This window comes from Leptidea sinapis, chromosome 37 (assembly GCF_905404315.1).
Source record: "Leptidea sinapis chromosome 37, ilLepSina1.1, whole genome shotgun sequence".
Classification (NCBI taxonomy): Eukaryota; Metazoa; Arthropoda; class Insecta; order Lepidoptera; family Pieridae; genus Leptidea; species Leptidea sinapis.
In genome coordinates, this window is record NC_066301.1 from 4,932,625 (window position 1) to 4,950,771 (window position 18,147).

Genomic DNA, 18,147 nt, shown 5'->3' on the forward strand with positions numbered 1-18,147 from the left:
AGTGCCTATAGGTTCCATTTTATTTTATGGTACCTATTAAAAAAATCAGTTTTAGGTTTTTATTTCTTTAGGAAAAACTAACAGAAAATCGGTAAATATTCGACGGTCTTTAAATGGCTTTAAAATAGGATCTTATTTAACCTCTAGAAAAATTATACCGCGTTGCTAAAAGCCTGATTGTAGTAAATCTAAATAATTTGACAAAAAAATTGTTATACAACGCTAAGTGTTGGTTAAACAACACCATTAATTGTACTCAATTAAAAAAATGTCGGCTTTCTTAATAAGTCGCTGTGTGGTGCCGTCTGTCTGTGTATGCGAAACTCTTAAGACGCTGCCAAATATTTCCGTTTGCACTCAGACTTGAGCAAGATAGATTGAGCGATAACTAATTGTAGCTATATACATCATTATTATTAGTTTTTTTTATCTATGTAATCAAGAATATTTCTAGCAATGACAACAATTCACAATACTCATTTATATGAATATGTTCTTATCTGTTAACTTGGAGGAGTAATGAAAGCGAGAAATAAAAATCAAGTAGATAAACCGCGCTTCTAGTGCGCATGATAGAGACCGGTATAAATGAGATTTCATAATTATAACTATTATAAATGAAAATAAATAAACATTTATTCGTCTATATCCAAAATTAGCACCCTTGAAAGTTATGTTGAAATATGGCGATAAACTCATTGGCCTTGTTTTGAATCGCGAAATTATATTCGTCATATATCAAATACTAGAAGTATTTACGGTATATCTGGTGTATGCGATGCAATCAACACACTTTGAAAACCTCAACTTGCTGAGTAACCCTCATTAAATAAATAACAACAGAGAGTCTATAGTATTTTTGATCAAAATAGATGGTTAGTAAAGTAGACCGAGTATAAAAGAGTTACTTTCATATTTATAGTAATGTTTGTTATTATATTACGTTTCACTTGATTGCGTGAGGCAAAGAAGTCGTCCTTATGAATCTTTACGCCATATATTTTTCTCTATAAACTCTGCATACTTATCTGCATTATAGTTATTTATGCAACTGTTGTGTAATAAGGTGATTATTGGTAATTGTGATATTAGTATCACATGAGTGTTTTAATACCTAATTATCAACAGTTGCATACAAGACTTTATCTACACCCAAATGAATATGAATCCTCTAAAAGATTCTGAAACAGTTAGCTTACTGCTAACATTAAAACAGCCAGTCCTAGTAGTAACCTAATATCATACATTACTGATTATATACAAATAAACTAAGTATTAATGAAAGATTTTTTTTTTGAGTAGTAATTTACATTTTGTATAGTGCAATAATTAAAATTCACTTGAATATTATGTTCTTTTGGAAATTAATCGCTCATTTTTTGTAAGCAAAACAATAAAAATATTGAAGAAAAATGGCGGGGATTTGAATAACCTACTTTTTTTTTACGGCGCGCGACGTTATGGTGGTGTGGAACGCGCGTAAACCAAAATGTTCTTTTTTTGAAATTCATACAGATGCCACGCATCGAGCAATAAGAATGTGGCTGTCTGTTAAAACTCTTTGAGCATGAAGGAAATGAAAAAAAAAATAGGAGTGTTGTTATGAAATTCAGTACAACATTACAACACTCTTTTGGATGATGTAATGGTTATTAGAACATTGGGTGTTTTAATCTGTAATAGAGGATTTAAAGCATGGGTGTAGATAAAATCTGTAAACAGTCATATTTTAACGTTTTTTATTACAACCTGAATGTTTAATTTTACCTTTAAATTAAATGACTCTATCTACGATGCGCTAGTCTATGGTTCAACACTTAATATATTATATTTTGTAAAAGTTGTTGCGTTGCTATTTGTAACTGAACTATTTTTAACCGATTCAATTGGTATTTTCTCAGTACAACTTTTTGAAGGGTAGCTTTATCAGTTGATGATGGTTTTCGTAACTACCATCGTACAAGATATACCATTTTGTAATTTTACAATACTTTTGTAATATTTTTACTGATTTGTAAAGCAGTCAAATTTCGCTATCTAGGCTTTTTTATATATATATTTTTGGTTTTTTTGTCTCTGTTGTAAGAGAAAGTGGGCGGCGGTGATCACTTAACACCAGATGACCCGTACGCTCGTTTGTGCTCCTTTTCCATAAAAGAAATGTTTCAGCTGTCTGCTCGGGTTGCGAGTTCAACCACTGTCAGGAAATTTTAGTTTCTTAGTCTTTTTGTGATGTAATGGGGATCGTTATCGGCCCATAAAAATTAACGCTTTTTTTTTTCAAGGAATCCATATTATAATGTTCTGGAAAGGAAGTTCGTTCCATAGTTACATTATGCTTTGAAGAAAATTCCTTAAAACAAGAAGGAAAGGAAGAACAGATCAAAATGATGAACAGCTCTTCGGAACACTCCCCGTTAACACACAATTAAAAATACCTACGTGCAGAAATTACTTGAGACAGCACCGTGAAAGAATATATCCACATAAAGACTGTTAGAGACTTGTCATCGTTCAATTTAAATGCCCGTGCTATCTTAATACGCATGATGACTGATTTTGCAAAGCTTCGATAATTTTCGGAAGTATCGACTATTTCCAAAAAGCAGGAAAAATTATTCTTAAAAAATATTTATATTAAATTTCCCAAATACGCGTCTGCTTGTAACTTCACTTCTATGATTGTAAACGATAAACAAACGATGTGCTAACGAAATATCAAAACGGTATTTATGTTAGTAGATGTGAAGTCTACTAGTGGGAGGCTCCTTTGCACAGGATGCCGGCTAGATTATGGGTACCACAAAGGCGCCTATTTCTGCCGTGAAGCAATAATGTGTAAATATTATTGTGTTTCGGTCCGAACTGCGCCGTAGCTAGTGAAATTACTGGGCAAATGAAACTTGACATGTTATGTCTCAAGGTGACGAGCGCAGTTGTAGTGCCGCTCAGAATTTTTGGGTGAAATGAAAAAGGTGAAATGCAGTGAGCATTGTAATGGGCAGGGCGTTAAAATTACCATCAGCTGAACGTCCTGTTCGTCTCAACCCTTATTTTCATTAAAAAACGTAATTCGTTCTGTTGGTATTCTCAATTTTAATTTAACAAAAACATAACGAATTTAATTTATCGGAACGTTTGGTCTAATAATTCAAATAGTTAAAAAAATATTGAAAAATTCCCCTATGAAACCATGAATTATTTCATTTTTTGTAATTGATATCATGCCAATTATCGCTGTTACTCACCATAATTAAAGTACACTGTAATCAACAAACAATTTTTAAATAAGTGAACATCAGTTGGCGTATTAAGGACACAAGGAAGTAATTATATTATTCGACAAAGATTCGTGACCCGCCATTGTCGCTTCGTCCTGTAAGTGCTTTTCGTTGAATATAAATTACCTTTTTATTTTCATAAAAAACCGTTACAATGTTAATTTTCGTGATGTATGTAAGTCTTATCGTTATCGGCTATTAAAGTGCTAATTAATATAGCACGCGTAGTTATAGAACGCTTTCTGAGCGGTATTACCAATGTTGCGCTCTCGCTCGCTCACACGCCTACCTAATTTTCTGTAGTTTTGAGATTTATTTTTATTTGCATCTAGTTTAGTATCTACAAATTAAAATTCAGTTATGGACTAATTGAGGACGACATAGAACAGCTCTCATACCAATAAATGAATGTACAGCGGAATATGTATTAATACGAGTCTAATAGGCTAGGTACAAAACTAAAAAAAAGTGTGTGTATACTTGTGTATGCACGCAAGAAGTTATACTTCTTTGGCCTAACAAAACAAATCAAATCCTTAAAATTATTTATTCGTTGTCGTATTGTACGTTTGTAGAAAGAACAATATTGTAAAAATCGTGAAATAAATGATTGAATATTAACGAATACGGCTGTATGGGCTTGAACCCTTTGCCTTCCCTAATAATGGACGAAGAAACCAAAAAAATAATAATTAATGTCGCAAACGTCAGACTGAATACTTTTTTAGTCTTACTTACCTACTTTAGATGTAGTTGTGCGCGAGTAATAGTCAAAGAAGTTTATCTTAATAACATCAAAAAGGTACAAACGTCATTATGTTTTGCTTTTATGTCAATGTAATTTTGCAGTTCTATACCTATTTAAATATTATTTTATTGTATTTTGGTTTGGTTTGGTCTTGTTACCAATGCTCTAAATAAATAAACAAACAATCTATGTAATTATTCAGAAATGTGTCAAATATTAATAATTGATAATTTTTAAAAGACATATTTTACCAACTTTAACCTGTTACTTTTGTGTTACAGTGATGCGCGCGCATCTTACAATTTCACTCTTATCATTTTTTCATAACGCGCCTTAATATATAACTTCAAAAATATGCATTTACTCAAAATATTAACGGTAGTGGTTAATTACACGAATTTAATTCAAATTATTATATTATCATATGCTATGAATATTCTATATAATGCAAATAATTTATTTGATAAAGAGTCGTATCAGTTGAAGGTCGTTTTTGCAACCTTATCTGTATTGTCTTGTATTTTTATTGATATTTTGTTGAAATCTTATAATAAAACTTAAGTATAACGGTCAATTGAAAAATCTTCTATAGTTAAAATCATCATATCTAAATTGTTTTATACCTGTCAAGTTTTTTGCACACAAAAACAAATTTTTGCAAAAACGAAATCTTGTTTTAGATCACGCGAGAAAAGTCCTTTCGTTTAAAATACATCGTGAGTCGTGACAGAATAACCCACAGAATCTTTTTAGGGTTCCGTAGCCAAATGGCAAAATACGGAACCCTTATATATTCGTCATGTCTGTCTGTCCGTCCGTATGTCACAGCCACTTTTTTCTGAAACTATAAGAATTATACTGTTTTGTGAACCGCATTAAGATTTTCACTCAAAAATAAGAAAAATAACAATAAATTTTGGAGATCTTCATACTTAGAATCAAACTGACAAGTGAAACTGAATATTTTGCGCGAGAGACACTTCCGAAGTGGTAAAATATGCCCGGTAATAATATAACTTCTAAAATAAGAGAATGATAAAACTTAACAAATATAATTAGATGTACATGACCATGCAAACTGTCACTTAAAATTGGTTTGAACGAGATCTAGTACTTAAGTAGTTTTTTTTTTAATACGTCATAAATCGTCTACACACACAACAATCTAGAAGAACTTTTATATTATATCACTTGCAACTACGGAACCCTTCATGGGCGAGTTCGACTCGCACTTGGCTGCGTTTTGAACTAATAATTTATAAAAATCCATTTGTTTCATAAAACCCCATAATTAATGATTTCCAGACGATGTTTTACTTAGTTATAGTTGTTAGGTAGATTTTAAAAGAAGCAGATGTTTATGGTTTATATTTATTCAGCCTGTTGTAATACTCAAGAAACCACGAGAAAAATACTCATGTAATTTCATTTAAAATTATATTATTTTTATAGCTTATCTTAGCGGTATAATTTATTCAGATTGTTTTAAATAAATATTTCATATATTATAATATATACATTCTAAAACATCTGTTGCATTTTAAAACTCACTTTTCCAAAACAGTGTTAATATCAAATAATAAAGTAACTCCATATTAGGTTTACACAAAACACTGAGTTTAAAGGGAACACAAAATTCTTATACACTTATAGAAAGCAGTTTTAGAAAAATACTTTTTGCGTGTTCGAATACGCGTCGAACTTGCCGCGATGTCGGCGGACTCAAACCGGGCGGTCGACACGGCGCGCGCTCGGCGCTTCTGTGACTTGGCGGTCGTCGAAGAGCCAGGCGGTACCATGTGGCCGACCGGCGACTGCGGCGACTGATTCACAGGAAGGAAGCCAATCCGCGATCCTTACCGATACAGGCCGACACACACGCTGCGGTACTTTAATTGTATTTGTAGATGACTTGCGAAAATTGTTATTATTTGAAACTAGCTGACCCGGCAAACGTTGTTTTGCCATATAAATTGTATTGATCTTTTGCTTGCTAGTTGATAAGAGATGGCGCTAGTTGTATTCATTAGCAACAATCACACTTCTTTTATATTTTGTATAATTATTTTGCGTTAAAGAAGTTCAAAAATACATCCAGACGTACAAACTTTCACATTTATAATATTAGTAGGATTACTGTGGAATGAGCTTCCTTGTGCGGTGTTTCCGGGACGATACGACATGGGTACCTTCAAAAAAACGCTTAAAGGCCAGCAACGCTCTTGTGATTCCTCGGGTGTTGCGAGAGAATGTGGGCGGCGGTGATCACTTAACACCACGTGACCCGTACGCTCGTTTGTCCTCCTATTCCATAAAAAAAAATATAAGACTTTTTTTAATTTCGTGACTTTAATAACTGTTATTTGGCTTAGAATTCATTTTTATTCTAGCAACAAGCAAGTTATGGTTTTGCGATTATAGAATAATTTGTGAGGTCATTTTTTTAAAACAGAGATCCAGATTTTATTTGTTCACGCAAACGTTTGAATCGGCTTCGAGAAGCCAGTGGCTCAGCCGATCGATGTTGGCGCCGGCGCAATACTGAACATTTGGCGGTCAAACACTTACAACTGTGATAAACTGTGATAGACCTTATAACACGACTATATACGCACATAATTTAGTCAACCAAATTAGGCGAACTTTATTAGGCGTCTATTCTTATAAGGTCGATATAAAGGCTATATAGACCATAGACTGATCTTGTTGGAATAATTTTATTTGTCTATGTGTGCGTTAGCTATTAAAAAAAAGTGTGTGTACTTATGTACACGCGTTAGAAGTTATACTTCTTTGGCGTATGGAAAAATAAATCGAATTTTAACAAATAGTTAAGATCAAAGATAGTATAAACACTCAGCATTTAAGGTTAATAAAAACAAGTATAGTTTTTTTTTATTTATACATAAAATTTGTTCATATACCAGAAATAAAACAAATCGAAAAAAAAATATTTTTTAGATAATAATGTAATAATTTTTAATTAACGATGTAAATAAATTATACATACCGACAATTAACCTCAAATCTATACAGTTTATTCAAATCAGTTTTATCACTAATATTCAATATGTATAGATATATTAATAAATTATTAGTAAATACTATCACCGTGGTATATGAAATTGATTTAATAAAAACACCAAAATAATATTTATTTATTCACACTGTTTAATTGTAGGAACTGTTACGAAACACGTGTTCTAAATATAAAAATACTAGAATATACAACTTGAAGAAATAGTTATCGATATCATGCCACCTAGAACTAACTTCACGATGTAGAATTCAGGTGTCGGTGTGCGCGCGCACCGTAAAAATTCACTCTCATCATTTTTCTCCATCGCGCCAAGTTTAACTTCAATATTCGTTCCGTAGCTTACTGTCGCCGAAATCTATCCGTCTTTGTAGAATCTATACTATATAATATTATAAAGCTGCAGTGTTTGTTTGTTTGTTTGAACGCGCTAATCTCTGGTACTACTGGTCCGATTTGAATGATTCTTTCAGTGTTGCGTAGTCCATTTATCGAGGAAGGCTATAGGCCATGTTTTTTTTTTCAAAATTAGGGATCCGTAATAAAATTGCTATTTTGTAACACAAGGTGTAAAATCGAAAACCTATTTTTGCGTGCGCTGCAAAAACTATTGACAATAGAAAAAAATGATGTACAGGCTATAATATAGGCAATATTTTATTACTTATAAAACTATCGCGTGAATTATACTTTATATGGCAAAACAACGTTTGCCGGGTCAGCTAGTAATTAATAAGACTGAAATCGCGAATTAAAATTGTCGAATAATTGAGCTTTGTTAGTATATTGTAATGTTTTAATACGTGATGTAAAAAACTTTAATTAACAACTTTAGTACTTAAATAGTATTTGAATATTGTAACACGAAAACCATTTACCGTCATGACATCGTAGGAGCCCATACAAATAATAATTTTCATATAAATATTCCCAAGCTCGTTGACAGAAACATACTTTAGACGTTAATGTTAAGTGACTCAAAAGTTGCATATACTATGTATACTACATGCAATTTTTTTATTTACCAGTAGGACGCTCCATTGCACAGGATGCCGGCTAGACTATGGGTACCACAACGGCGCCTATTTCCGCCGTGAAGCAGTAATGTGTAAGCATTATTGAGTTTCGGTTTGAAGGGCGCCGTAGCTAGTGAAATTACTGGGCAAATGAGACTTAACATCTTATGTCTCAAGGTGACGAGCGCAATTGACTACAATTAAAAATTAAAGCACTAGCCGCTCAGAATTTTTGGGTTTTTCAAGAATCCTGAGCGGCACTGCAATGTAATGGGCAGGGCGTATCAATTAGCATCAGTTTTTCGAATGCATATTTAATTATTTAGTAAGTTTATTCGTCTTTATAAGGTCTGCATCGCTTTTGTGATTCCTCTGGTGTTACAGGAAAAAATTGATCTTTTTGTCCTCGGCTTCAATAAAATAAGAAATGTATCCGTCTATATTATCATTGTTGTTTGCGGCTTTACTCTTTTGTTGTTTATCAACGTATATAGGAGTTATTAATGCTCTGATAATGAGATTGTGTTGACTGGTATACGAAATACATACTTGACTATTACACTTCTCTTTTTTTTTCAATTGATATTCCTGATATTTGACGTGTGAAGTAGCTTTATTAAATAAATTAATTGATTGTTGTAATAGCTGTAAAGCGATTGGTTTTCTATTCAGTATTACTAGTTTACGCGATAATACGAGAATAGTTTTGATTAAAATACTTTATATTATGTTTTATTTATTACTTTAAGTAAGAAATAAAACGTAATTTTATTTATTCTATATATGATATTTCTGCAACCATAAGGCGAAGAGACTTGACATTTGGTAGGAATATTCCTTTCGCCCAGTAGAGGTCATCAGTTGATGATTATTTATTATTGATGGATTTTACGAAACTCCACCCGCAAAAGTTTTTTTTTTTATTATGAACAACGTCTGTTGATTAGTACTCAATATTTGCAAATAATAAAACTGAAATGGAACTACTTCACTGGCGGGGTCTGCTGGTGTATGTGTAAGTATATTTGACTTAAATTTTACAGGACATGCGGATAAATGTCAATTATGTCTTTTGAAGTATTGTACGTACACATTTTGACTTTATTAAAAACTAGCTGACCCGGCAAACGTTGTTTTGCCATATAAAGTATAATTCACGCGATAGTTTCATAAGTAATAAAATATTGCCTATATTTATAGCCTGTACATCATTTTGTTCTATTGTCAATAGTTTTTGCAGCGCAAGCAAAAATAGGTTTTCGATTTTACACCTTGTGTTACAAAATAGCAATTTTATTACGGATCCCTAATTTTGAAAAAAAAACATAGCCTATAGCCTTCCTCGATAAATGGACTACCCAACACTGAAAGAATCATTCAAATCGGACCAGTAGTACCAGAGATTAGCGCGTTCAAACAAACAAACAAACACTGCAGTTTTATAATATTAGTATAGATTTGACACGTGTATTAAAAATGTTTATTTCTTTCACTGTGGAAAGAACTGTAATGCGGAGAGTTGCGCGGTCACCTATCTAACTGTGCATTGAACAGACAATCATACACTTGATCACAGATTTAGTTTTAAATATATCTATGTTCTCGTTAAAAACATAATATTGTCACTTACATGAGAACATATTAATGATGTAGGTAAAAATTTGTTCGCCATTTTTTACATGTTTCATTTTTCTTCTTCATAATTTTTTTAAATTCTACATTTTTATATAGGTCATTGTCGTGTTATAAACTATTTCAGACATGTTTTTTCTGTCTGATAACGTACATTTAAATGATTTCTTATTGGGACGCCTTCTGCCAGGCTATTACAAACATAACAAATTAAACAGTTATGCGAACATCGAGCAGGCCTCACAGTCTTCACCATAACAATAGTAACTAACTAACATTGTTGCAGTCATATAATATGACTGCAATAAAGTTGATAGCCCAGTTATCGTACTTAGTTGTATAGTGATAAGTGAAATAGTAACCCTGCCCCACATTTAGTTCTGTTTTTCCTGTTAATTATTGATAATGGTGGTGTTTCAACAATGGCAGGCGAGTTTATTTTGCCTTACTTATTGCTCGTTATTGTGTTACGTAGTGAATGCGTAAATTTTAGTAATTCAATTTTCCCAAAATTAACTAAGACTTATTAGTCAAAAAAACTATGAGGGACTCACGATCTCTCGCGTTCCGTGCGAGTGCTCTTCCAACCGTTCGAGTGACGTATCGTCATAAAATCTTGTATGCTTTGATTAACTCTTAGGTTGTGGCTTCATCTACAGGATCTACTTTACAGTTGATAACCTGCTCAACCCCAATTTTTGCATATTATGAAATTGACTTGAGATGTCGCTCTTGTAAATCTAAACAATTTGTTATGTTTACTGTTCGAGTGACGTATCGTCATAAAATCTTGTATGCTTAGTTCAACTCTCAGGTTGTGGCTTCACTTATTGAACATTATATAACTTGTTGAGTATTATTATATATAAGCAAGGGCAAGAGGCTCGCGTTATGGAATGTGGTGATCCAACCGCCCATACACATCAGCAATATCGGGGGTCTAGGTGCGTTGCCGACGTTGAAGTTGCCATCAGCCGTTAGCAATTTGGAATCAATTTTCCACAAAATGGCTGTCCAAGGCAAGGAGTTTCTCGCAAAATGCGCTGTTGTAGAATGCCAGATGTCAACATTATGCGGTTGGAATTTAGCATTTAGATATTATATTGGTCTCCGCTATCGCAGGCGTAGACGAAAAGTGCGGCAACGAATACTACGTCCAAGTGGATGTACTCGAGCCAGTCTCGAATAAAGCGTGATGTTTAATTGAAACTAAAATGCCGAGTGGATCTTTGTAAAAATAGTGCTACAAGAAATGAGAAAGACACTGGGATCACATATCATCAGGAAGTATTTTGTATTTTTATTAATTTCAATGTAAAATAACATAAGCGTATGTTACACAATTTGAAAGATGCCATTGAGTGTCAAGATGCCACTCACAAAAGCATCTAATAGTTGCCGTAATAAAAGAGCTATTGTTCTTAGTTTTTTTTGGAGGAAAATAAGGGACGAGACGAGCAGGACGTTCAGCTGATGATAATTGATATGCCCTGCCCATTTCAATGCAGTGCCGCTCAGGATTCTTGACAAACCCAAAAAAATCTGAGCGGCAATACAACTGCGATCGTCACCTTGAGACATAAGATGTTGTCTCATTTGCCCAGTAATTTCACTAGCTACGGCGCCCTTCAGACCGAAACACAGTAATGTTTACACAGTACTGCTTCACGGCAGAAATAGGCGCCGTTGTGGTACCCATAATCTAGCAGAATGCCGCCTGTGCAAAAACAATAAAATATTTATTGAATTTTTTGGGTTTAGTTATTTTTATTTTATTTCTAATGTTTCATTGTTTGTATTTTCATTAATAATAACGAATTAAATGAATTCAATATTTCAACAACACACGATCGAAATAGGAACGCAATAAAGGCTGGTGACCCTTTTGAAAGGTTCATTGTTTCATGAAGTTCGCCGAATGATGTGTCACGCGGGACAACGCTCGCCATGTGGTGCCATCGAAATATACCAATTGTATTTAATTACAATTATTAATTTTGTTTCCGAAGCGGTGGTAGGGTAGTGATTTAATACATCAAAAATGTCTCAATCTCAAATTTAAAAAAAATCAATGAGTTTTATTAACATATACTTCTTAGTAAAATATTCCGAGTAGCAATTGTATGTTCCGGCCTTAGTTTGTCCTTAGATAATTTATACGTCTAGATAGATATTGACAGCTGTGAACACATTGAAAAAAATAGCAGCGAACTGTTAGTCTCTATTTTTAGTACAAGAAGTTAAATCTAATCTATATTATATTATTATTAATGTATAAAACATTATCACGCTGCATACCTAGCTACCAATTTTTAATACTTCTGTTTATTTTCGTTATCCAATTGAGTATGGAATATGGAAATATATGGAAATGGAAAGCCCAATAATTTTACTAGCTACGGCGCCCCTCAGACCTAAACACTAATATTTACACATTACTGCTTCACGGCAGAAATAGGCGCCGTTGTGGTACCAATAATTTAGCCGGCATCCGGTGCAAAGGAGCCGGTGAAATATAAATATATGGAATAAAATACGCCAGTTTCTTGATTTATCCACTCTCTGACTGAAGGAGCTATAGAAACATAACTTTTTAATCAATAACGATAATTTGCTTATATTCAGTATTAACTACGTGTTGCTATACCCACATTAATTTCGTTGATTATGCTGTTTATTTTCCCGAACGGGGCGTATTTGATGACATCACTGTCTGTGGCTTTGTCCTCACCGGCAGATTATTATCAAACAGCACGCCAACTTAATTGTATCTGGTATTTTGATACAAGAACCCTGGGAATATTTAAAGTACCAATTCGTATCAAAATTTTACAGTTTGGTAATAAAATTACATTAACATTAGCTGAGACATTTCTCAGATTTAAGTATACATATTTGAGTCTGACTTTAATAATTTTAAAACAATATACCTTAACGCAGGTGGAACAATCATCAGTGCCATAGGGACAAATGAAACTCCAAGATCCGGGTTTCGTTCTCGGCAATTTCCTCCTCCAATAATTAACCAGTCCTAATGAACATTTGGAAAGTAAGTTAGAGTTTAAGTTTTCGTATATTGTTTTCGGATTTGTATACTTACTAGGCATCTCTTTGCGGCTTATAATGATTTAGCACTTGCAAAAAATATACCAAAAAAGCAAAACAATTAAATAAAACATTTTTTGAAGTTCAGGGGGACGTGATCTGGAAATGTCTGGTTAACTAAAATAATAATTAAAATGTAACTTTTACCCAAAATCGAATGTAAAAACACAGTTGCAATTACACGCGTTTTAATCCCTTAAAAAAGGGTTTCATTCTTGCGCCGCTTCTTCTCAGAGCGCCATTTGTTTCCGAAGCGGGAGTATTATCTACTACATTAGAAATTACATCAAAAAGAATTCTGTTGGAATCAATTTTTAGAAAATATGTTTCATGCCTAGTTACGCAGGCCCAACACGGCTAAACCTGCATACGTTGCCACCCCGTACCCCGACGTAGTGCTGATCGAGCACCCATTGTCTTTTACATTTCTTTAGTTTAATTATAATATTGTTTAATCAGTCTTGTTCCAATTTACCTGTGAGTAACATTAAATATTGTTAAATAAAGTGCTTTTTAAAAACTTAATTCCCGACGCCCGATACAAAACTGCCTTTATGCCTTTTTATTTATATATGTGTAACACTCGCGTTTTTTTTTATTCCTCCTGCTATATTACGTTTGTATAAAGCACTACCAATGTTATAATTAAATATAACCAATGAAATTATTATACTCCATAATTTAATTTAATAACGTTTATATATCATTAAATATTTTGCATTGAAATTTATTTAATTCTCGTTCATTGTGGTAGACTTATTATGATGATATGATTATTATTATGATATACTAATGGCTTATAGTAGCTGAAGAATGATACTTATGGTCAAGTTGACTAACTGAAGGTCAGGGTATCGAATTTTGGTGATAAAATCATAAAAATTACTTCCTAACACGCCAACAGACGTATAAAAAATTACACATTGCAGCTTCTAATTACAAGAGTACTTGTAACGTTAAAATCATGCTACAATTATAAATATCTTCAATTGTATACAGTCATGCTAGAAAATTTATTGAATTAGGCGTTACTTTGCGGAAATCGTGCCAGATTTTGGCGAGACAACACGTCCTGAGGATGCCTCGTGTAGAGGCGAAACACGTGTCGAATTGTTTTAAAAACAATTATTGGCGGAATTAACACTAAAGAAAACTTAAATCATTTGTATACAGTCATGCTGTGAATTGATTTGCTTACGTTTAAACTCTGGCAATTTGTCACTTGCTCTTTATAAAGTGGTAATTGATTTTAATTAGAATATTTTATTTGTTCGATATCAGAAGACTAGTTTATTTATTTTATGAATCACATGAAATTCCCTTCATGTGCAATAAATAGCTAATAATTTCCTTAATAAAATTATAGTTTTATGAATAAATTGGTGATAATGCTGCTTGAAACATACTTAAAGATGTTGTCCCTTATATAAATAACCTACAAAGCATGCAAAAAAATTGCTATTGATGAAATGTATTGGTTGTATAAACTATAGGTACAAAGAAGCAAACCCAAGGTATTAAAATATATTTTGTAGCGCCTCTCCACTTATGGCTGGAATTAGACATATTTCCTTGAGAGAAAACGCCTTAGTTTTTAAAAATATTGACGTCATATTGATGACATATTGAAAGCAAGGACAGTGCGTGTCGAGTATATATTGGGGTTGTCAGCGATTAAGTATTGAATATAAAAGAACTTTCGGTTTCTTGCAACTCACAGCTTTATCAACTGACGGGATCTGTGTCCGCGACATAGTCTGCTCCGTTTATATAGAGCTAATGAAGTCTTCGAAATAAAATGTTCATACTATGTTTCATCAGACACACATACCGACAGTATCGTTATCATATTTGCTATAATAGTATGAATTTTGACAAAACACTGTATGTCGCAGTCATACTTACCCTGAGAATACTATGTTAACAGTGAAATACATACGTCCAGTATGGATATATGTATGTTCTCGTTGCTTTATGCTCTAGGTCCTTGAGTCTAGGATGTATACGCCGAGTAGTTCTGATATTCCATGATATCGTAATCATTATTACAATAATTATTTAGTACTTTCACCTACTTAAAAGGCGGACAATGTTCCTGTGGTGTTGCCGCTCGTTTGTCCTTCTATTATTATATATATTATATTACCAAAAGGCAGAAATGTTAAAAACACCGTTAATTAATTAAGTATTAAGGTGCCGCATAACAGGTGTTATGCGGCACCTTAATACTGCCGTATATTTTAATAAAATTAGGCTTATGTCTCTAGGTGACGAGTAGATACAATTGCGATACCGTTCACAATTTTGTGTTAGTCAGTACTTATCTAAACAGCACTGATTTGATGTGGGCTGGGTGCAAAACTACCTTCAGGTGACCGTTATGCTCTTGCCTCGTCACTTCTTATAAAAAAAATCCTCATCTCATGTATGGCATTGGTCATTACGAATTTCTAGGAACTTTCGATTGGCCCAATAGGTAGAACCTTGTACTCTCACCTTGGAGCCCCCGGTTCATACCTTGCCTGCAACTTGCCAATTTGTTTTCAAATTCATTACGTTTATTCAACGCTCTATAAGGTCGTCTTGTGAGTCCTTTGTTGTTACAAGAGAGTATTGGCCGTGGTAATCACATTCTCTCATATAAGCTCGTTTGTGGTGGCCCGTATATAAGCTTGTTTGTCCCCCTTCTCCATTAATAAAAATTTTGGTAATTGTATTGGGTAGGCGTCAGTTCTTTTCAAAAACAATATCCTCAATGAGTGGCATTGACCAGTGCGATTTTCAAGCAACTCTGTTCCACGCACAATTATAAACTGGGTCAAAATTTCGTTATGCGAAGTTTCCAGGTGTACCTAAGCTTCCGGCTGGCAGCTGTGGCTACGTATCGTTAGTTTAATCGAATGTAAATCTCATTTATCCTCCTATTCCCTAGGACGATGTCTACAGATAGAGAACGACCAGAACGAAGGGCAGCTTAAGATTCATCTTTACTATATAATCCTTTCTACTCTCTTCTTCGTTCGTTATATTTACATGGCGTAAGAAGAAAATAAATATACCTTTATATTGTCTTTTATTAACAAGTTTAGAACATATAAATACATTTTGAAATTATATTTCTCTTTTGGATGCAATACTATTCTATAAATTATAATTTTTTGCAGTTTTAATCATATATATTTACACATTTTAATAATTTTCTAGTTGAGAACAATATTTCTGTTAGTAAAGAAATCAATTTGCTGGCACTTCTCGTTGTGTGTTTACATAGACTAATCGGTACGTTCAAATATTTGTGTCAAGTCCAAATATCGCGAACACGACATCTACATATTATGGAAAGCATTAGCAAATATATCAAAACAACAAGCGCACCTTTACGATTATATCAGGTTTTCTCATGTTCGTGCAATGAGGCAAATATGGACGAATAAATCATCCACATGATCTTTTTCGACATGTAAAAAAACAACCAAACACGCAACGCTAATTCAGTGCCAGTATTGCAGATGTAAGAACAATAACCAATGACAAAGCAAAGCAAAAACAAACAGTTACCAACCGTAGGTATTGACTACAGATATATCGATTCAATTCGATGTTCTGTCTTTTACAATGTTTTGAATATTGGTTTCGTCTTAGATAATTTGATACGATGCTACAAAATCCCCTGTTCTTATATAAATCACAATAAATAAAATAAATTTACAGTAATATCACAATGTAACACCTATTTATTACATATCAATATCTAATTCTATCACGAGAATTCTTCCTCATTGGCAAATTAAGGTTTGAAGTCTGCTTTCTAGAACATACTCCTACCCTCACTTTGAGCTATTTATTAATTTAGCCTATTTTATAGAGACTTCGTCCAATTTTTCCTAAACCTTGATCACCTTACCCCAAACTCAGTTCATGTACTAGCCTTATTACTATTAGTTACTAAGCTAAGGGTAACAAAAGCACTCTAACTAATGCCCTTTTCATAATAAAACCCGAGTTTTCGTCAAACATACGAGGGGAGGTCAAAAAGTTCGCGGAATGACTGGGAAAAAAGATGAAATGATACATTATGTTATTTTTCCTTTTCAATATATTCCCCCTTAACACGAATACATTTTTGGGATCTGGCATATAACTTATTAATACCGTCGAAAAAATAGGTTTTGTCTTGGGCGTCAAAATACGCCGAAATCGCCGACTTGACTTCATCATCGTCTCTAAATTTTTTTCCACGCAGCTCTTTCTTCATCTTTGGGAATAAATAAAAATCGCTAGGGGCCAGGTCTGGACTGTAGGGTGGATGGCGTAGTTGTTCAAAACCGCATCGATGAATGGCAGCCGTCGCAACATGACTCGTGTGAACGGGCGCGTTGTCGTGCAAAAGGAGTACACCTTTTGTCAGTTTTCCTCTTCTTTTTTCTTTAATAGCTTCTTTTAATCGGTCCAATAGGGAAGCGTAGTACTCTCCCGTTATAGAAACACCACGTTCTTTATAATCGATCAAAAGAATACCTTCAGTATCCCAAAAAATAGTCGCCATGATCTTTCCGGCCGATTGCGACACTTTAAATTTTTTTGGGGGTGGTGTGCCTTTTTTGTGCCACTGCATCGACTCCTGCTTTGACTCAGGCTCATAGTGGTGAACCCAAGTTTCATCACCGGTTACAATTCGGGCCATAATTTCTTCCCTAACTTCTCCACAGCGGTCCAAATACTCGCGGGAACAGTTGACGCGCTCACGTTTTTGCAGCGGCGTGAGCATTCTCGGGACCCACCTTGAACACACTTTACTCATGCCAAGATGTTGATGAAGAATATTTAAAATTGTGGTTTCTGATACTCCAACTGATGCTGCAAGTTGTTTCTTCTTCAACCTTCCGTCTTCCAATACAAGTTTTTCAACTTTTTCAATGATTTCCGGCGTAGTGGCCTCAATGGGCCGTCCAGGTCGAGGATCATCTTCAATTGACTCCCTTCCTTGCTTGAAAAGGCCGTGCCATTTGTAAATCATGGTTTTACCAGGAGCAGAGTCTCCGTAAACAGCTAACATCTCTTGCAAAATAGTTTGAGGCGTTTTTCCTTGTTTGGTGAGGAACTTTACGACGGCGCGATGTTCAATTTTCTCCATAGTGGCTAGTTTGTTCCCGATTTACTTGTTCACTCGTTTGTAACTCGAAAGCTAATGACCCAATTAGGCTAGAAATTGGCATATATAGTAATTATGAGTTACTCAAGTAGCGGCTACCTGGAGGAGCGACCTCACCCCCGCCAACCCCGCCATTCCGCGAACTTTTTGACCGCCCCTCGTACTTAATCTTTTGA

The 18,147-nt window shown here is 34.0% G+C and overlaps 1 protein-coding gene across 1 annotated transcript in view; it reads left to right on the forward strand.

Annotated features, from left to right (window-relative positions):
• The window catches only part of LOC126975791 (rabankyrin-5), a 105,594-nt gene that overhangs the window by 21,631 nt on the left and 65,816 nt on the right, over window positions 1-18,147 (forward strand). The window lies entirely within an intron of this gene.